This window comes from Oryx dammah, unplaced genomic scaffold (assembly GCF_014754425.2).
Source record: "Oryx dammah isolate SB20612 unplaced genomic scaffold, SCBI_Odam_1.1 HiC_scaffold_26, whole genome shotgun sequence".
NCBI lineage: Eukaryota > Metazoa > Chordata > Mammalia > Artiodactyla > Bovidae > Oryx > Oryx dammah.
Genome location: NW_024070210.1, coordinates 30,382,941 through 30,405,145, shown reverse-complemented (window position 1 = coordinate 30,405,145; position 22,205 = coordinate 30,382,941). Strand labels below are relative to the sequence as shown.

General features: G+C 40.0%; 1 protein-coding gene across 1 annotated transcript in view; it reads left to right on the top strand.

The window, feature by feature from the left end:
• The first annotated feature begins 815 nt into the window (after window positions 1-815).
• PPM1A (protein phosphatase, Mg2+/Mn2+ dependent 1A) overlaps window positions 816-22,205 on the top strand; it is a 51,697-nt gene continuing 30,307 nt past the window's right edge. The window contains exon 1 of the mRNA XM_040226325.1: window positions 816-1,240. The gene's annotated coding sequence lies outside the window, so the exon portion shown is untranslated. The remainder of the gene's footprint in view (window positions 1,241-22,205) is intronic.

The window sequence follows — 22,205 nt, the reverse complement described above, 5'->3', positions numbered from 1 at the left end:
GGAAACCAGCCAGAAACTCAGAGCATGTGCCTCGTGTGTGTATCAGCTGCACTCGCATGTGGGTGGGTGGCAGTACCGTGTACGGGTAGTTGCCCTTCGAGATGCGAGGTGTGTAGCTGGGGTACCTGCGTGTGTCTCCAAGGGTCCCTGGGGGTAGGGTGGCTCTGGAGGTGTGGAGCTTTGGAGGAGGGGGTCTGGCGGCGGCCTGACACCGAGTTAACTTTTGAGCCGCAGCAGCCAGGCCTCGACCAGGCCGCGACCGTGCCCGAGAGAAGTCGAAAGCACGGGGTTGTCCTTCGGCTTCTGTGGACTGCGCCTAAGCAGGGAGCGGTTTGTGTATTTGCAGACAGATGGTAGCGCCGCGCCGGGAGGCAGGGATGCCCCGGGGGAGCGTCCGAGTTCCCGTCGGCAGACTGCCAGGCTTGGAGGGCATCTCGATTCTTGAGGCTCCTAACAATCGCACACACCGTCCAACCCAGCGCCGGGAGATGAAGGCCCCGGTTCCGGTTCCGATCCGGGATTCGCGATGCTCCCTTAAGCCTCGGTCTGAGGCTGGGGTAGCAAGCCGACTGCGGCGAAAGATACCGGGTAGGGCAGTGACGTCATCTGCGCCCGCCCAACCCCTCCCCCGCTTGCCGGCCGGCGCTGCGGTTCCTGCCCAACGACATCCGGGTCTCTCCAGCTGCTCCAACGCGCCGCAGCTGTAGCGAGGGCTGAGCCGACGGGGAGGGGTGGGGCGGGGCGGGGCAGTCGGAGGAGTGGGGGAGGGGCAGCACGGCGCCGTCGAGAGCGTGCCTGCGCGGGGACGCGCTCGAGGCGGCGGCGGCGGTGGTGGCGGCGCTAGGGGCGGGAGCGCGCGCGGGAGGGAGGGAGCTGTGGTCTCGGCGCCCGCCCGGCTTGCAGCTTCGGGTGCTCCGGCGGCTGCAGCTCGGGAACCGGTGGTTGGGGGGGGGGGGTGGGGGGCGCCAGGCAGGTGGGGCGCGAAAGCTATGACTCTTCGGCTCTTCCTCCTCCCGGACCCGCTCTCCGCCTCCCGCTCCAACGCCCGGATGATCTGAGCCGCGAGGGCGCCGAGAGCCGGGGGCCCGGACGCAGCCCGGCTCCTCCCCTCCTCCGCCCCCCTCCCCGGCCTGACCTGGCCGGCCGCCGCCGCGGTGACCCCCCTCCCGCCCCCTCCCCGGCCGCCGTCGCCGCCGCCGCCTCGGCGGACCAGGGACTTGCCCGTCCGCGGCTGCTCCGGGTAAGCGCGACGCTCGGGCCGACGGCGGGCGGGAGGGCGGGCGGCGTGGGCCTGCGCGGCGGTGGCCAGGCCTGGGGCCTGGGGCCTGTAAACAAGCCGGGCGTCTGCCCGGGCGCTCCCGGGAGGAGACGCGACAACTCCACCCCCTGGCCCGGCCTCCTTCCCGGAGCCCGGCGGCGGGCGGCGAGGGGTTAACGCTCCGCGAGGGCGGCGGCGGGGAGGCGGGGGCGGGGTGTTTGTGGCGGCGGCCGGGGGAGGGTCGCGACCCTCCGGCCGCCCAGGCCCGGCTCGTTGTTAGTAGCGGCGACGCGGACGAGGCCCGCGGCCCGGCCTGTCCCGAGAGCAGCCGGCGAAACTTTTTCCTAGCGGGGAGGGGGCGTCCGGCGCCCCCACCCGCCTGGGCTCCAATCCTTGGATGGAGGCCGAGAGATAGAAGCGGGGGGAGGCTTCCTTCGGACCGGACTTGGCCTCGAAACACTAAATTTGGGGGAATTTGCTTCAGCTTTTTATGGAGACCGTGCTGGGAGTGAGGTTCCTTCAGAACTCAAGTCAGTGATGCCTCCAGTTCATTCATTATTTAGGCATCGAACAAATCCATTGAAGTAAATCGAACCGATTTCTCTTTTTAACCGTATAAAAGTTCCTGATGCTAGAGTTTAGTTGAGGTGTGGTTCTGCTCTGCTTGTACATGTTAAGTATTTTCTTGAAGGACAGCTGGCTGTGGAGAGCCTCTGCCAACCGCAGTTTTAGATATGTTTTGAAAATCTCATCACCTGAGTTTCCCCCCCCACCCCCAAATACCGCGGTTCTTAAAAATCCACAAAGGTCATGCTTCAGCTGTGCAAGCCAAGAAGTCTATTCGCCCCCCACCCCCAACTCCCAACTCTAAATTTTCTTCTGATTGGAGTAATAAGCCGAATGCATCTTAAGAAGTGACTGGAAGAGTATGGGAGATGTAAAAACCTATGGGAGTGGATGATTTTGTTTTCCCGGAGTAGATGATTTTGACATTACTAAAGGAAATTAGAAATTTTAAAAAGTTGTTCCGAGGAAAAGGTTTAATCTTTTCAAACTCGCACGTTGGGGTTTTAAACCCAACCACTTTTTAGGTGCAAAGAACTCTGAACAGAGTCAGAGATTTTTAGCAGTGCTCTTCTGAGCCTTAGTAGTTCCAGAACTCTCAGGAGTTCAGCAGAGATTGCTCCCCACCTGCTCTTTAACTCGAACAATTTCACTTTAATGTTTTTATGTTTTTACATATTGGGCCTTTTCCAAAGTCTGTGGTTCTGTAACTCTTGAGAGTAGGAAACTGACTAGGGCAATCGTGACCCACCCCACTCCCTGTTTTGTAAGTGTATTTTGTTTCTTTTGATTTTATTGATTGATTTTGTTTCTTTTGACAATTTGAAGCAGAGTAACATTTCTTGTTTGATGGTTTAGGTCTGTTCTTATGTGTAACTCACATGTACCTGTTTAAACATTCAATCATAAAGTGATGATTACTTTTAACCTGCAAGGTGCAGCTGTACTACATTTTGGAAACTATAATGAACTGCACATAGAAGTTAAGACATTTTTGATTAGATATCACTAGATATTTTTCACATCAGTGAAGTAATTATTTCATGGGAGAGATATATTAAGACTGGTAAACTTTGGCTAGGTACCTCAGTATATATTTGAGAAATAAGATGGTCGAATGCTTGAGTCATCAGAATTTCTTTTTATGTGATATGTGTGTGTGTTAACATATAAAAGTGGTTTATATTTTAGTTTGAAGAACAAAATTGATGCCTATAAGTACAGTATAAACTGTTGAAAGCAACACTGCACTGGGAGTCAAGAATTGTTTGGTCGTGGTTGTGTTCCATACATCAGCAAAGCCAAACGGGTAGATTATCAAATGTTTTTTCTCAACATTGTGTATTTAATAGGCTTTGACTCATGCCTGTTATGTGCCAGGCTCTTAGATGTTTCAGCATTCTGGCGCTGATGTTCTTTCAGGGTTGTGTCTTTCTTGAAAGAATTTTAAGTCAGTGATTGTTATTTAGGAAAGATATTCCTATGGGTAGCCTTTACTGATTTTTCTGTTGGGAGTGAGAAGTCTAGAAAAGCTCTTGGGAGGAAGGCAGATGGAGATTCCACAAGAGACAAAGGGTGGTTGAGCCTACAGGTTTGAACAAGCACAGGACCCTTGGTAGTTTGATGTGAAGGGCATTTTAAGAACACATTGTGCAGGCTTTCCTGTCAGTTCAAGCTGGGTCTTGCTTATCTTGACTCGTTAATAAACCTTCATTTGAAAATTTGTTCTCTAATATGCAGTTTTTTCAAAGAAGTTTATAGTACACTGTATTGTCACATGGTAAATATTGCTAAGCAGTTAGTAAAAAACCTACAGTCTTTGAATTTCTTCATATAACACTTAGACTTTATTAGAATGGCTGATAGCATGTGTAGCTGATGCTGGTTTAACTGCAAAATGCTTATTTGTTTGAAAATTTAAAACTAAAGACTGACATATGTCCATAGGGAGCTTGTTATCCCTGAAATGCTCATGCCTGAGTGCTGGATTAATCTCTTAAGAAGCGAGTTGGTGATCATGTAGTTACAATTAAATAACTACTTGTAAGGGGATATTTTGATGCTCCCCTGAATGACACCTGGGCACCTGACCGAGTGGTACTCTTGATTACTTTCCATCCTTACCCATCAGAGGAGGGAGGCATCCCTTTAAGAAAACCTGTGCAAGTGGAGTCCTGTAAGAGTCAAACAGAAGATAAAACAAGGTGTGGCCCTGTGAAATAAATGGACCTTAGGGTAAGGAAAAGGTATTGTGAAGCAACTAGGTAAAAGTTTGTGCCTTCCTGTACCTTGGTTAGTAACTTTATTCCAGAATATGTTCTGTCTTCCATCTCATATGTTGGGGACAAACTTTTAAAGATTGAGTTGCTTCATTTTCTATTTCATTGTTAGCCAGGAAATTTTCTGACTTGAGATTATTAACTAGTGTTATATGAAAGTAATTTGGGTTAAACTGTATCAGAAGGAGAAGGGGACGATAGAGGATGAGATGGTTGGATGGCATCACTGACCCAATGGACATGAGTTTGAGCAAGCTCCAGGAGTTGGTGACAGACAGGGAAGCCTGGTGTGCTGCAGTTGATGGGGTTGCAAACAGTTGGACATGACTTAGCAGCTGAACTGAACTGAGTATCAAAATCAAAAGTTTGATTCCCTATATTCTTTCTTTTGTTCTTTCCAATGCCTAATTTGCTCTTAAGCACAAGTAATAATTTTATATTTTATTATGAATCTCTAGAATATATTTCTTGATGACTTTGACTTTTGGATGTCCTAGCTATCTGTATCTCTACCTAACTTTTCTTTTGCTGAGGTAGATAGAAGGAGCTAGAGAAAGTAATTAAGAGAGGTGAACTTCTGTATACCTTTATCTAAAATATGGTAAGAGTTTTTAGAATTTTTGTAGAAAACTGAGGGAAAGAACATGAATGTTAATGTGTGTTCATGGATTGTTGATACTGTATTTATAATATAAATTGAGAGATGTTTTAAACATTCATTGAGTAAATGTGATAAGGGAGTTTCAGTTTTTATATTTCTTAATATGTTTATCTGGACTCCATTTTCTTAGTTTATGTAGTATTCATATTTAGGATATGGATTGAAAGTCACTAGACTTTTTTCATGGCTGATATGATTTGAATTACAATCCTATGAAACCTACTTCTAGACACATAGGAAAGGAATAATAAAATTTGTAATTTATTGACTGTTTATTTGCGTGAGGCTTTAATTTTCACCACAACCGTCTAAAGCATATGATGTTATCTCTGTGTTGCAGATGAAGAAATGTAGGATTAGAGAGTGTAAGTAATGTGCCAGAATCAGATCTGTAAATACAAAGCTCCTGAGCAGGCTTTTCCCAGTTAGATTAGCCTTGTTCTTCCTAGGAATCAAAATTTGAAAAGCTGAATGTTATGCTTCTAATACAGATTCCTAGAATTAAAAGGGACCTTACAAATTTATGTAGTATTTAAGTCTTCCAGTGTAAGAGTCCCTTTTAAAACATTCCATAGAAATTTAAGAAGTTAAGATCATTTTCTCATTCCCAAAGTTTCAAAAGTCAACAGAGACAGTTTTATGTGTTCAACTATCATTGTTCAGACTAAGAAATGGAATCAATATTAATTGTCAAATAGTTGATACCTGTAATGAAGGACTTGGGGAAATGTTTCTGAGTCCATACAGTCAGTGGAGCTATATTGAGGGCTCCAAGAACATGGTGAAACTTAGTCTTGGGGTGATCTTCAGCAAGCTACTTAATTTTTCTAAGCCTCAGTTTTCTTCATCTGTCAAAGTCAAACGGAAAACTTTTCTCATTAGGCAATCTTTGTTTCACTGTGCTGAGTCTTCATTGTTGTCCTCTGGCTTTCTGTAGTTGTGGTGAGCGGGGTCTACTCTCCTTTCTGTGCTCCAGCTTCTCTTTGTGGTGGCTTCGGTGTTGCTGAGCATGGGCTTTAGGCACATGGGCTTCAGTAATTGCAGTGCATGGCAGCTCAGTAGTTGTGGTGCACGACTTAGTGGTGTGTCTGCAGCACGTGTGATCTTCCCAGACCAGGAACTGAATCCATGTCGCCTGCATTGTCAGGAAGATTCTTAACCACTGGACTACCAGGGAAGCTCTGTCATTAGGTAATCTCGAAGATTAAATGAGATGATCATGTAAAGCACATGACACGTTTTCTGCTGTGAAGAAATAAATGGTAGCTGCTATTACTGAGTATATGAAATCTAGAGATTCTTAGGGGACCAGAAACAGTGTGAGGTGGGTGTACGTATGAGGGAGTGGGAGTATGAGAGGGTGGTCTTTTGAGCATAGCTTTAGCGGTGAGCCTGGAAGACAAACTAGGAGACAGAGTGGAGGCTTTAGAAGAGATTGTAAAGGTTGTGGGCGTATAGACCTTTTGTATATGAGTACACTAAAAATTAAGAGGTAATAGAAAAGAAAGTTGCGCATGAGTAGATTTATTTGACTATATGAAGCTGGAGATAAATTAGGTTAACGATTAGGTGGGAGTTGATGGTTAAATAAAGAATAAAGAGTAAGTAATAAAGCAAAGGTGAATGTTCGGACAAGAATGATCAGTAAATGAAGGAGGACATGGGTTGGAGTTTTAAAAAGGAGACAGTTCATGATTAGAAATGGGCAAGAGGATTATTACTACAGAAAAGATGCAAAAGAGAGTAGGAGACATAACAGAAATTCTTCTAAGTAACTCAGTTCTTCTTATGAAACAAAAAAATAGTCTTCATAAAAGGCACTTAGGCTTTGTATGTGGGTCCTGGGTTATTTAGGATTGGAAAATTGTATTGGAACAGCTCAGGTCTTATTAATTCATACCCAAACCATGTTTAATACTCCAAAACTTGTCTTTCCTATTAGCATCTTAGACTGCATCTCTCTCCTCCGTTCATTAAAACATCATGAAATTCTTCCTAAAATACTATTTTCATCACATTATTTCTCTGCTCAATATACTTAGTAACTTCCTTTTGCCTCTAGAATTAAGTTTAGACTTCTTGGTTTGGCTTTGACACTTCCCATAGTTGGACCTCAGGACTGATCTATTTCAACCAAACTGGTACCCTTGCCATCTCTGGACCACACCCTGTACTTTCTCCCTCTCAGTGGATCTTTGCTCATGCTAATTGATAGTTCAGAATTCCTACCCCTCCTTCACCAGCTTTTGTTTTCTTCTTTATCAAAGCTCATTTCTAGTATTTTCTACCCCACAAAATGTTTCATTTCTCCTCTCTTTGTACTTCCATAGTATCATCTATTATTTGTGCAGCTTTAATCATATACTTTACTGTGAAGTATTTGTGTTTTAATTATAATTTTGTGCTCAATTTAATTATAAAATTCAGAAGGGGAAAATGCAGTATCTTTACTGGATCCAAAGCCTGGCACAGGGCCTGTGGATAGTGGACATTCAGGTATTTTTTATTAAGCAAAACCTACCTGGAGGTAGTGTGATTGCTGTAGCAGAAGTAAAAGAAGTTAAAGGCTTTCTGGTGGCAGATATTTCTGACTCTCTTCTCACTCTCTTTTTAAATATTATTTTGGTTGAACTTGTATTTTTTTTTTTTTCCTGCCACATTACTTGGCTTTCAGGATATTTGTTCCCCAGCCAGGGATTAAACCTGGGCCCTGGCAGTGAAAAAGACGAGTTGTAACCACTGGACCACCAGGGAACGCCCCGAAACCTACATTTTTAAGTGCATGAAGATTGTGCAAATCTGAACTGTGTCAGAGTTGTTACGTTGGTGTAGAAAATTATGTTGATTCTAAATCTAAGGATTTCATCTTACCTTCCTGTGTTTTGGCTTTGAGGTTTAAATAGGACTTATAGCCATCCCATTCATCCCTTTCCAGAGTTATATTTGAAATTCTTATAACCAGGCATTCTTTTAAACAGAAAGGAATTGTGGAATCACAGTAACAAGACAACGTTATCAGTTGAAAAAGGGAGATAGGAACTTCCTTGGTGGTCCAGTAGTTAAGATTCCTCCTACCAGTGCAGGAGACATGGGTTTAGGACGATCCCACATGCTGCCAGGCAACTAAGCTCATGTGCCACGGTTACTGAGCCCAAGCTGTAGAGCCCATGGGCTGCAGCTACTGAGCCTGAATGCCCAGATCTTGCGCTTCGTGACAAGAGAAGCCACTGCAGTGAACGAAGCCCACACAATGCAGAAAGGAACTAGGAAAAGCCCGTGGGCAGCAACGAAGACCCAGGGTAGCAAAAATGTTTTTAATTAAATAAAATATTTTTTAAATAAGTAAAAATGGAAATAACTCTCAACTTTTAATTTGACTTTTAACTTTTAAACAAATGACTAATATATGAATAGTCTGTGTTCATATAAATCTCTAAGCTAATCTTAAGCTTTATCAAATTGTTAACTGTTTCTAGAATTTAGAAAATAGACAGTAAACTTTTCTTTATTGAATTTTTTGAGTGGGTAATTTTATGTAAGGAGTCTGTGATTGCTTAGATCCATTTATTGGAGCATGATACTAATGAGACCAGAATCACAAATTTGATTCTTTGTATGCCTCTTAACTTTTTCTGGCCTTGACATTAGCTTGTAACAATGAGAGCTAACATTACTGACCACTTATATGCCAGTTATTATCATAGACATTTTGAAGTACTAGCTCATTAAATCTTTTATAACTGTCTATATGAGATAGATATTGTACTATTACTACTTGTATCAACAGATGAGTAAGTTAAGACAGAGGTTAATTTTCACAGCTAATAACAGAAGCCAAATACATTTCCTTGGACTTTTCAAGTAATTATATATGTGTGTCACTGCAGTTTCATTTGGAGAAGGAAATGGCAGCCCACTCCAGTATTCTTGCCTGGAGAATCCCATGGACGGAGGAGCCTGGTGGGCTACAGTCCATGGGGTCGCAGAGTCGTGCTACTGATGAAAATAACTTTAGGCAATTGTGATGAGTGAGAAATCTTTGTATATGAAGGTTGTGACTACAGTTCCATTGTACCTAGAGAGTGAATCTTGTGATTGAGTTGCAATCTGAAGTGTAAGTATAAACTAGAGTTGAAAACTGCAGTATCACATGTCATGTCAGCTCCCTTTAGAACTTTTCATCAAAAACAACCATTAAATTTTTTATATAAAAAGCACTTATAAGTTAAAGCTATAATACAACCAGTACTACAAGTCATACATAATTTTGTCTTATGGCTTATTTAATTCATGTTCACTTCTGTGACACCCACTGACATAAATGATTTCATCAGCCATTTATTTAAATTAAATTCTTAGTTTGAGAAGATAGTCTTAAACACAAGGTCTCATAATAGAGATTATACTATAAATAGAACATTTCATAATAAGGTTTATTAAAGGTAAGTTCCTTGAAAACAGGGACCAGGGTTCATTTGTTTTAAATATGTGCTCAATATATGATTATTTATTCTTTGTAGTCTCCCTGCTCATTTTCTGATAAACATGTGTGCGTGCTAAGTTGCTGCAGTCATGTCTTTGCGACCCTGTGAACTATAGCCTGCCAGGCTGCTCTGTCTATGGGATTCTCCAGGCAAGAATACTGGAGTGGGTTGCCATGCCTACCCACAGGACAAAGAAAATTGAATATGAGCCAGAAATATAGCAGACTATGAGACAGTATAGGTCACAGATAATCCAGTTTAAATTTAGGCTGGTGCTTTGTGTTCATCTGATAATACGCTTGTCAGGCAGGGATATAGATAAATAGGTTTTTTGTTTGTTTTGCTTTGAGTCATGCTGTATGTGGCTTAATTATTTTATTTTAAAATATGCTATTTAGGAACTGTTGTACTGCCTCTGAGAATAAGACCATAGTTCGTTACCAACTTTGAATGTCTTGGCTTCTTAGCATTGCTCCTTGTCTTTAATTATGAGTGGTAGAAAATTGTGTCATATTTGGCATGTCTATTTGAGATGCAGGTTTCCCAGGTAGCTCAGTAGTGAAGAATCCACCTGCCAAGCAGGAAATGTGGGTTCAATCCCTGGGTCAGGAAGATCCCCTAGAGAAGGAAATGGCAACCCACTCCGGTATTCTTGCCAGGGAAGTCGCATGGACAGAGGAGCCTGGCAGGCTACAGTCCATGGGGTCACAGAAGAGTCAGACATGACTTAGTGACTCAACAACAACAGCTATTTGAGATGCAGCTTGCTTATTTTGCTAACAGAATTTAGTAATGAAAATATTAATGAGACTAAGCATGGAGTGGCTAGGTATATATGTTTTTGTGTGTTTTGTTTTACAAACAGAATTGCAAGACTTAACCAGACTGTTGGAAAAAGTTTTTGCAGTATTCTGTCATGCTTCAGAATATAAATAGATAGTAAACAGGATTTTCACTTTTCATAAAGCAGTATTATCTTTGCCAAGAGTCTTTAAGGCTGTTTTGGACATCAAGGGCCAGATCTTAGAAGTGGCAGCTTTTATTTTGTGGTCAACCCATAATTTAATTCTGTTACTCCATATCTGTCATCTTCACTTTCTCTGTCTGTATAAATACTTCCTGATACTGTTAGCAAGTACTTTAACAGCCAGTTAGCCATCTAGAGTGATCTTGTACTGGTGTACTACAGTCAGTAGAGAAGGATCTCTTTAAATGCAAATGGGATTGTTCATTTTATACTGTAAAACTCCCAGACTAAATTCAAGATATTTTTGTCTGAAATCACACTTGGCTCCCAGAAATTAATCCTTTGAGTTTAAATTTCCTTATACTTTGCTTCTCACATAGAAAAGTCTTTTTAAAAAATGTACCCATTCATGAATGTTGACTGAGCAAATGAATAATAACCCAGGGAAAGAAAATGTATAGGCTGTAGCTTCTAGTCAAAACTACATCTTTTCTCTTATCTCCTTCAGCATATTTCATGTGGCATTTTTAGTAATGAATGTGTGTCTAATGATGTTGAGAAACTTTTAAAAGTCATTAGTGAAGTGAAGTAGCTCAGTCGTGTCCAACTCTTTGCGACCCCGTGGACTGTAGCCTACCAAGCTCCTCTGTCCATGGGATTTTCCAGGCAATAGTCCTGGAGAGGATTGCCATTTCCTTCTCCAGGGGATCTTCCCGACCCAGGGATCGAACCCGGGTCTCTCGCATTGTAGACAGACGCTTTACCGTCTTAGCCACCAGGGAAGTCAGTGAACAGTAATCTGAAAATCAAGTTTTTGACTGGTAAATTAGAACTATGTATTCTGTAGAATAACAATGGAAATGGTAGGGTACAATTTGTTTGCAGGTCTACTTCTATGAGAATACCTTTTCCTTGGTAGGAAACAGTTCCTAGTGCTGTTGACAAGGGAGTCATGATGATGATGTCATATATTAATCAGATGTCACTATGTAATGCTAAATATTGATACCTATAAACAAAAGAGACATGTTTCTTTTGAAAAAGTAATGAACTGGTTGAGAAACTCAGCTGTTGTGTTTTCTGGGCCAGTGTGTGAATCTTCAAATATGCAAGGATTAAAAAACAGCAAACTGGAAATTGAATCCACTTCTGAATATATAGACAAGTTATCCAGAACTGAGAAATTTGAAATGGTTAACAGATGAGGCAAATTGAGATTGTGAATACCAGAACAGTCTTAGGAATCTTTGAAAACTAAACAGCTCTATGCCATCTAAATCATTTAATATTTTGCCTATACTATAATGTTTAGTAGAAATAGCTCAGTATCTAATTTCATAGTCACTAAATCCTCTAAGTCACAAAGATTAAATTAAGCTTAGGTATTCTTCAGGCAGTTATGTACTTCTAAAGTTTACTTTAAAAAATTGTGTAGTAATTTCTACATAGCTTTGTAGAAGTTTAAGAAGAGTACCTTATGGAGAGTGTGCTTCACATCATAGCATGTCTAGAAGATGGTGATAAATTAAAAAATCACGAAACATGAAGGAAACATCAAAAGTGGCAAACTCTGTCTCACACTTTGTGAAATTGAAACTGCTGCTAATATCTGTGTAAACTGACTGTAGTTAGGGTGCTAAATGACTTGTGTCATGAGTTTTATGGAAATACTGTTTAGCATAAGAGCTTTATCTGACTTATTTTCATTGGTTTGATTAGTCAACTTTGATTTGCTTTTTGAAATTTAATTTTTAAGATTTTAATTTGGACTTTTAAATTAGGGTATATTTAACTCAACAGTATTTTGTATTAGAATTCATTTGGGTGAAATTTAGTCTGTTGACAGAGGTTAAGTCATTATTTAGTTGAAAGAGTGAAGTAAATATTGAAGCTGTAAGATGAAGAGATACTGAACAGCTGAGAAACTTTCAGATAACTTTTTTAATCTGAAAAAATTTAATATAGTCTTTTTCATGTTGCTACAAATAGTGTCATCTTTTAAAACCTTTTTATACAAAATAAAATATACAGAAAGTCATAAAATCATAGTAATTCTTTTTAATTTTTTTATAATTATATTTTTCTCTTTAATTTTTAAAATTGATTTAATTGGAGGCTAGTTACTTTACAATAGTGTAGTTGCTTTACAATGCTATGTTTAGTTTCTGCTGTACAGCAAAGTGAATCAGCTATATGTATGCATATATCCCCTCTTTTTTGGATTTCCTTTCCACTTATCACCACAGAGCACTGTGCTGTACAGTAGGCTCTCATCAGTTACCTGTCTTATACACAGTAGTGTAGGTGTGTCAGGCCCAATCTCCCACCCCCCTGTGTCTTTATCCATTCCTCTGTTGAGAGATTTTTAGGTTGCTTCTGTGTCTTGGCTATTGTAAATAGTGCTGCAGTGAACACTGGTGTGTGTGTAACTTTCTGAATCATGGTTTTCTTTAGGTATATGCCCAGGAGTGGGATTGCGAGGTCATATGGTAGTTCTATTTTTAGTTTTTAGAGAAACCTCCATACTATTCTCCATAGTGGTTGTACCAATTTACATTCCTACCAGCTGTGTAGGAGTTTCGCTTCTCTCCACACCCTCTCCAGTGTTTATTGTTTGTGAACTTTTTAATGATGACCATTCTGACCAGTGTGAAGTGGTACCTCATTTGTTGTTTTGATTTGTTTTGCTCGGATCCTTAGTGAAGAGGAGAAGAAGTGGGGATCAGAGGATGAGATGACTGGATGGCATCACTGATGAAAATGGACATGAACTTGGGCAAACTTCAGGAGATGGTGAGGGACAGGGAGGCCTGATGGACTGCAGTCCTTGGGGTCACAAAGAGTTGGACATGACTGGGCAACTAAACAACGATAGTGATGTTGAGCATCTTTTCATGTGTTTGTGGGCCATCTGCATGTCATCTGTGGAGAAATGTCTATACAGGTCTTCCACCCAGTTTTTTGGACTGTTTGCTTTTTTGATATTGAGCTACATGAGCTGTTTGTATATTTTGGAGATTAATCTTTTGTCAATTGCTTCGTTTGCAAATATTTTATCCCATTCTGAGGGTTGTCTTTTCATCTTGTTTATGATCCTTTTTGCTGTGCAAAACCATTTGTTTAATTAGGTCCCATTTGTTTATTTTTGTATTTTCATTACTCTAGGAGGTGAGTCAAAAAAGATCTTGCTGTGATTTATGTCAAAGTGCTGATGTTTTCCTCTAAGAGTTTTATAGTTTATAGCCTTACATTTGGTCTTTCATTTATTTTGAATTTATTTTTGTGTATGGTGATAAGGAGTGTTCTAATTTCATTCTTTTATATGTATCTGTCCAGTTTTCCTGGGTAGCTAAACAACAGTGCTTAGTGATGTTGGCCATCTATATGTCTTCTTTGGAGAAATACCTATTTAGGTTTTCCACCTATTTTTTTAATTCAGTTTTTTCTTTTTAATTGAGCTGCATGAGCTGTTTATATGTTTTGGGGATTAATCTTTTGTCAATTGCTTCATTTATTGAAGAGACTATCTTTTCTTCAATGTATATTCTTGCCTCCTTTGCATAGATTGGGTGACCATATGCATGTGGGTTTATCTCTGGGCTTTCACCCTGTTTGATTGAGCTATATTTCTGTTTTTCTGCCAATACCATACTGTCTTGATTACTGTAGCTTTGTAGTATAGTCTGAAATCAGGAAACCTCCAGCTCTGTTTTTCTTTCTCAAGATTACTTTGGCTATTCAGGGCTTTTGTGTTTCCATATAAACTGTAAAATTTTTTTGTTCTAATTCTGTGAAAAACGCCATCAATGATTTGATAGAGGTTGCACTGAATCTGTAGTTTGCTTTGGGTAGTATAGTCAGTTTCACAGTATTGAGTCTTTTAGTCCAAGAACATGGTATATTTCTTCATCTGTTTGTGTTTTTTATTTCATTCATCAGTATCTTATAGTTTTCTAGGACTTTTGCCTCCTTATGTAGGTTTATTCCTTGGTATTTTATTCTTTTCGTTATAGTGATAAATGGATTGTTTCCTTAATTTTTCTTTTTTAAAATCTTTTTTTTTTTTAATTTATTTATTCTGTTTTTGGTTGAGCTGGTCCTCGTTGCAGCTCACAGGCTGTCTCTAGCTGCAGTGTGCGGGTTTCTTGTTGTGGAGGCTTCTTTCGTGTGGGACACCGGCTCTAGGTGCGTGGGCTTCAGTGGTTGCAGCACACAGGCTTAGGAGCTGTGGTTCGCGGTTCAGCAGTTGTGACTCACGGGTTCCAGAGTGCAGGCTCAGACTTGTGGCACACAGGCTTAGTTGATCCACATCATATGGAATCTTCCTGGACGAGGGTCGAACCCATGTCCTCTGCTTTGGCAGGCAGATTCTTATCCAGTATACCACCAGGGAAGTCAAGAGATTTCTCTTCCTAATCTTTCATTGTTAGTATATATAGGAATGCAAAAGATTTCCTTGGGTTAATTTTGTGTGCTGCAACTTTACCAAATTCACTGATGAGTTCTAGTGGTTTTCTGGTGGCATCTTTAGGATTTTCTATGTATAGTATCATATCATGTGCAGACAGTGACAGTTTTACTACTACTTTTGCGATTTGAATTCCTTTCATTTCTTTTCTCTGATTGCCATGGCTAGGACTTCCAAAACCATGTTGAATAATAATGGCGAGAGTGGATATCCTTGTGTTGTTCCTGATCTTAGAGGAAATGCTTTCAGTTTTTCACAATTTAGAATGGTGTTTATTGCGAGTTTGTCATATATGGCCTTTATTATGTTGAGGTATGTCCCCTCTATGCCTACTTTCGGAATAGTTTTTATCATAAATGGGTGTTGAATTTTGTCAAAAGTTTTTTCTGCATCTCTTGATCGTATGGTAAAAAATCATAGTAATCTTTTTAAATGGCTTTATTAAGATGTAACTAAAATAACATAAAACTCACCCATATGAAGTTTATCACTCTGTAGTTTTCAGTGTATTGACAGAATTGTGCAACCATTACCACAGTTTAATTTTAGAACATTTTCATCACACCCAAAAGAAACCTTGGTTTTTGTTAAGAGTCACTCCCCATCCTCTTCTCCCCCAGCCCTTATCAACCACTCATCCCACTTCTGTCCCTGTAGGTTTGGGTATTTCATATAAATGGGATCCAGATAACTTTTTGATCAGTGATTTCTAGCCTTGATAAACATCTTGTATATCTCATGAGTTAGCCAGCTAGAAATAATTTAACCTCCTTTTATAGCTTTAATAATGACTGTTTCCTCCTTCTACGACCAGGACAAATTATTTAGTAATTGTAAACACTATCCAAATGTAAACCAAAAGTCAGGCTCTTCACTAGTAACTTCAGGGAATAAATACATAGTCCTCACCTCCAGTAGTGCTTTTCACTGTGGGTTGCTCTTTAGTCCCTTAGCTTCCCTAATATGTTGATCTAATAGCCATTTCTCTCTTAGCTCATGAAGTCAAACTTGCATGAATTCATTGAAATATTTTCCTTTGCAGCTGTACCCTGCCTGTACCCTGCAGGGTACAGCTGTACCTTGCCTGTACCCTGCCTTCTTACTCTGTCGTAAACACAAGAATGAGGAAGAATTAAAAGCAAGAAAGGGAAAACAGATAGATGCTCAGGCTTGGGAGGGACAAACAGCAAGAATAGAAATGGTATAAAATTTTCAAGGAGGTTGAATTTGTGGGCAGAAGAATAAAAAAATTGGAGGTTGCTTAGAAGAGAGTAAGACCTAGAGGGAAGAAACAGAAGGCAAAAATGTTATATTAAAAGATAAGAAAAGTGAAAAGTATAGGAAATTTTCAGTTCTAAGTTTTGAATTTTAGTCCTATGTCTGTGAAGCACAAATGATGAATCCACTTTTTGATGAAGTATAATGCCCTTATTTTCTTTCCACAACTTTGTAGAAATGTTGAACTTGAACCATAGTCGTAGGTTTCTTTTGGGTTGTTCGAAGATCCTCAAGTTTGAACCTGTGCAGAATGGGAAATTCCTGTCACCTTGGAATTATTCTTTATAGAAATCCCACAGAGAAGAAAAATCTCACTGTGCCCCTCGGCTCTCTGGATTGAAGGAGCAGAATTCTGTTGTGAGTGCTCCCCTATAGGGCTGCTACAGAGGTTTAGAATTAGCCAGAGAATGGTACTAATTGAGCAATTGCTGCTACCAAAGAAAATCTTACTATCAAGAGCAGACTTTCTTTTCTGGTTGAATTAGAATTGTTAATGAGATTTTAGGGGTACTCAGTCCCCCCAAAGATCTGGACTTCCACATATAGCTTTAAAGTCAGTAAAATCCTGTAATGAAGCAGGAGATTTTGGGAGGAAGGGAGCACAAACTAATAGGAACTGTTAGTACCTGTATTTGACCACTTAGCTGATATATTTAAAATCCTATATCAGAAACATGCTTACAATAGAGCATATAAATCCTTATCAGAAATATGCTTATATTGTTTTATATATACATTTTTTAAGAAACAGCTGATGAAGATAGGTTCAGTCAGTTCAGTTCAGTTGCTCAGTCGTGTCCGACTCTTTGCGACCCCATGAACCACAGCACGCCAGGCCTCCCTGTCCATCACCAACTCCCAGAGTTCACCCAAGCTCATGTCCAGCGAGTCGGTGATGCCATCCAGCCATCTCATCCTCTGTCATCCCCTTCTCCTCCTGCCCTCAATCTTTCCCAGCATCAGGGTGTTTTCCAATGAGTCAGCTCTTCACATCAGGTGGCCAAAGTACTGGAGTTTCAGCCTCAGCATCAGTCCTTCCAACGAACACCCAGGACTGATCTCCTTTAGGATGGACTGGTTGGATCTCCTTGCAGTCCAAGGGACTCTCAAGAGTCTTCTCCAACACCACAGTTTAAAAGCATCAATTCTTTCGCGCTCAGCTTTCTTCACAGTCCAACTCTCACATCCATACATGACTACAGGAAAAACCATAGCCTTGACTAGACAGACCTTTGTTGGCAAAGTAATATCTCTGCTTTTTAATATACTGTCTAGGTTGGTCATAACTTTTCTTCCAAGGAGTAAGCGTCTTTTAATTTCATGGCTGCAATCACCATCTGCAGTGATTTTGGAGCCCAAAAAAATAAAGTCTGACACTGTTTCCACTGTTTCCCCATCTATTTCCCATGAAGTGATGAGACCAGATGCCATGATCTTCGTTTTCTGAATGTTGAGCTTTTAAGCCAACTTTTTCACTCTTCTCTTTCACTTTCATCAAGAGGCTTTTTAGTGTGGTGTCATCATCTGCATATCTGAGGTTATTGATATTTCTCCCGGCAATGTTGATTCCAGCTTGTGCTTCTTCCAGCCCCGTGTTTCTCATGATGCACTCTGCATATAAGTTAAATACGTTTTCTTTATAACAGTTGAGATTTCTTATTTAACAGATAAAATGTGTTATCTGATTTATGTGAATAATTTTAATATTGGAAACCAAGTTTACAAAATGACTGTGTGTATAATTTGCTTTAATAGCAAGTACTCTTATTTACAAAGAATTACTGTATATGTAATATATGACTTTTATAGATTATACTGTAGAAGGAGAAACTTAAGAGTACTTGTTGATTTAACTTCTAGTCTATAAATTGAGCTTTATTACAAGAATATTTAACCAGAGAAACCTGTGAAAATACTTTTAGTCTTGAGCAAGATTGGAGTAATATTCTGAAGACCTTGACCTGGGAACTGCAAACTGATGTACCATGTACGAAACTTCAGTCTTTAAAGAAAGATGTGAAAATTTAGATTGCTGTGATTTAAGTATATTTAGAAAATATGGGATACCAGAAGAGCATTTGTTGAATGAGATTAAGCCTTACTGTATAGTATGTGTGTGTTAGTCGCTCAGTCATGCCTGACTCTTCGCGACCCTATGGACTGCAGCCCACCAGGCTCCCCTGTCCATGAGATTTTCCAGGCAAGGATACTGGAGTGGGTTGCCATTTCCTTCTCAAGGGGATCTTCCCAACCCAGGGATCCACCCAGGTCTGCACTGCAGGCAGATTCTTTACCGACTTAGCTGCAAGGGAAGCCCACTGTATAGTATAAGGTATCATTATTTTGCTGATGTCTTCTGATCCTCTCAGTGGAATAAATGTTGATAATAGGGTCTAGGGAACTCTACAACTCCTATGTTACAGGTAGTTGACATGAACAGAGAGATTAGTTAATAGTTCCTGAGTTTCCAGGAGCACTGCAATATCCAGGTCTTAAATTTGTTAAAGGACTATTTATATTTATACTACTTATTATTGTTGGAGAATTTAGTTTTCTTTTTCACCTTGTTCTTTTCTGTCATCCATTGGTTGTAGGTTTTTTGAAGTGAATGTAATTTTTCACATTTCCTCAACTCAATGAGCTAATTTACTGCATTTCTTTATAATCTGTTTTTTAAATCATCCTTTGAGTTTTTAATATCAACAATTTTTTTAACTTTTGTTTTTAAAATTTTTAAATTTTATTTCTTTTTAAAATTTTATTGAAGTTGATTTATAATCTCCCAATCCTTCCCTCCCCTACTCCATCTCCCCCTTGGCAACCACAAATCTGTTCTCTGTGTCTGTGAGTCAGTTTCTGTTTTGTAGATACGTTTGTGTCGTATTTTAGATTCCATGTATAAGTGATATCATATGGTATTTGTGTTTCTGAGTTATTTCACTTAGTGTGATAATCTCTGGGTCAATCTGTGTTGCTACAAAAGGCATTATTTCATTCTTTTTAATGGCTGAGTAATATTCCGTTTCATATATTCATATATGTATATTCCACATCTTCTTTATCCATTCATCTGTTGATGGACTCTTAGGTTGTTTCCCTGACTTTGCTATTGTAAGTAGTGCTCCCTGGAGGCTCAGATGGTAAAGAGTCTGCCTGCAGTGCAGGAGACCCAGGTTTGTTGCCTGGATCTGGAAGACCCCCCTGGAGAAGGAAATGGCAACCCACTCCAGTATTCTTGCCTGGAGAGTTCCATGGACAGAGGAGCCTGGCAGGCTATAGTCCATGGGGTTGCAAAGAGTTGGACACGACTGAGTGACTAACACTTTCACTTTCGTGAACATAGGGGTGCATGTATCTTTTCAGATTATAGTTTTGTCTGAGCATATGCCCAAGACTGAGATTGCTGGATCACATGGCAACTCTTATTTTTAGTTTTTTGAGAAACTTTCATACTGTTTTCCATAGTGGCTGCACCAAATTTACATACCCAACAGATTAAAAACAATCTTCATAACTTCTAACAGTGGCATTTAATTCTTTACCAATTTGTTTGGTAATTTTTAAATTTCTTAGTTTTCATTTTCCGTTTTTTTTAAAAAATCTTATTAGACATTTCATATATAGTTATTTTGTATCTTAAATTCACTAATTCTATTATTAATATGTGAAGTCCTTACGAGACAGGAAGGAAGTGGGTAGGGCACAACCATTAAAAGAATGATGGAACCCTGAAGAACAGGATACCACAAACATTGGTTGGAACCTGGTAGGCCCAAGAGGGTAGGTAGAAGATTCAACTTCGAGAGACCTTGAACCTCATCATACACTCGTTGTAATACATTAGCTTGTGCTAAATGACACACCCACAGGCACAGTGATAGTTCTGAGGGTGACCTTAAAAGCCAACAGTGCATAGTACCCCAGTTCCTAGAAATATCTGCCGCTTCTCAAAGATAGTTAGAATATTCCTTCCACTTCTTAGCCTATGAAATTACCTAGCCCGTAAAAAGTGGCCACCCCCACACCTCGAGGCAGGCAGTTCTCACCTTTTCAGACTGACCACATTCTGTCTGTGGAATGTGTATCTCCCAGAGCGACTCTCACTTTCCTAGAGGACCCCATGCCTTGGGGCTGCCTCTCTTACCCTCAGGGACAGCCCGCACTCTGTGTGCGGAGTGTGTATCTTTCTAGATAAACCTAACTTCAGGCTCATTCTTGAATTCTTTACAGTGAGAAGCCAAGGCCTTCACTTGACGGCCTGTCCCATGGACTCACTCGAGAGCTAGAATATGACTCTTCTCTCACACCCCATTTTCCCACAACACTAAGGGAGTTATATATGTTATGTTAATTCCTATTCATGACAACTTGTTTCCTTGTATATTTGACTTTTTTATGAGCTTATATTGATTAAACACCAAACATTCACTCCATCATGTATATAATTGCCTACAATTTTATTTCCCCTTTTGTAGCATAAATTTCATTTCCTTATTTATAGGGCTTCCTTGGTGGCTCGGACTGTAAAAAATTCACCTGCAATGCGGGAGACCTGGGTTCGATCCCTGAGTTGGGAAGATCCCCTGGAGAAGGGAATGGTTACCCACTCCAGAATTCTGGCCTGGAGAATTCCAGGGACAGAGAAGCCTGGCAAGCTACAATCTATGGGGTGTATTTTACCAGATTTTGTACTTACTGTTCCTTGTATTTAAAGGATTTGCCTTTCTTCTTGCTGAAGTGTATCCTTTAGTAATTTTTTTAGCAACAGAGTGTGGCTTGTAAATGTCCTTAGTTTTTGTATGAAAGTATATTTTACACGTTTTTTTTTTTTTTTTTCAAATAAAAATTCTTGATTAATAGTTTTTTCCCCCCTTCCTATCAGCACCCTCAAGATATTATTTCATTGTATTATGAAACTTGGCAGACTTGGAACTCTGAAAGTCTGGTCTCTACCTAATTGTTATGCCTTTGTATGTAATGTTTTCCTCTGGTAATTTTAAAAAATATTCCTTTTCCATATCCTGTCACCACTGTTTACTCGGTGACCTTGGGCAAGTTCTCAACAGAGGTAATAAAGTAGATAGAGACTGTCATGATTACGTTAATAGAAAGCATTTAGAGCCCTGCATATTTCAAGTATGATGTAGATGTTAGTATTTGTTGTTTGTTTTACCATACTTGATATTCTGAACACATTCCCATGATATGCCTAGGTGTGTGTATGTTGTGTTATCTGTAGGCATTCTTTTAAATAAATTATTGATCTGAAGACTCATCTTTCTTCAGTTCTAGAAAATTTATTAGCCTTTATATCTTTACATACTGCTTTTTCCTAATTCTCCTTAATTTCTGTGTTATTTTCTAGGTAATTCCTAGGTACATTTTCCAATTAACTTATTACGCTTTGACTTTGCTCAGCCAGTTTATGTGATCTTGGTTGTTTTTATTTCTCAGTGAATACTTGATCATGTTCAGGTTCTCGCTTGCTCGCACTCACTGCCGCCTATTCTGGTTTGGTTTCTGGCTGTTTTTTTAGCTTTTTTCCCTCTTCATGTCTATTGTTTTTGTTTGTATTTTAGCTTTGAAAGGATACTGAACATGCACATTTTAAGTTATTTTCTGATTGCTGCTTTTTCTTCTAGGTTGAATTCCTACAATTGTTGGTATTTGTTGGCTGTCCATCTTAGTTTAGGTGTCTTGGTGTGTTTTGGCTTCATATTAAGTGGGATTTGTTTGTTTGTTTGTTTTCTTTCTTTTCATCTTTATCTAGTGTGTTTTGCATGTTCCAGCCTGAAACCATGTCTTATATTAGAGGGTTGGTTCCCCTGATTCTTGATAACATCAGTATCAGGCTTATCTCTCCAAGAAATACAGACCAAAAGAAGGTCTATTCTTCTGTTGAAGGAGCATATAACTACATTTAAACTAAATTTCCATGCAATGGTTAGTAAGTAGCTTTCCCCTGCTCCTTTTATAGGCAAGGAGCCCCTCCACCGCAGCCATTTATTTCAGTGAGCCTGGTTTCTGCCCCAGCCTTGCACGGAGGCATTTGTAGTTTCTGTTATTGTCCTTATGGGATGTAGCCTTCTGTGCATCTCTGTTACTTGAGCCTGGGAGACTCACAGTTTCAGCTTCCTCAGGTGCTTTGTATTATAAGAATTTATCTTTCGCAGGTGGCTTGGTCTTCTTAATTTTCTGTTTTATAGTAATGTATTTAAAAACACAACTGGAACAGAGGAGCACTTC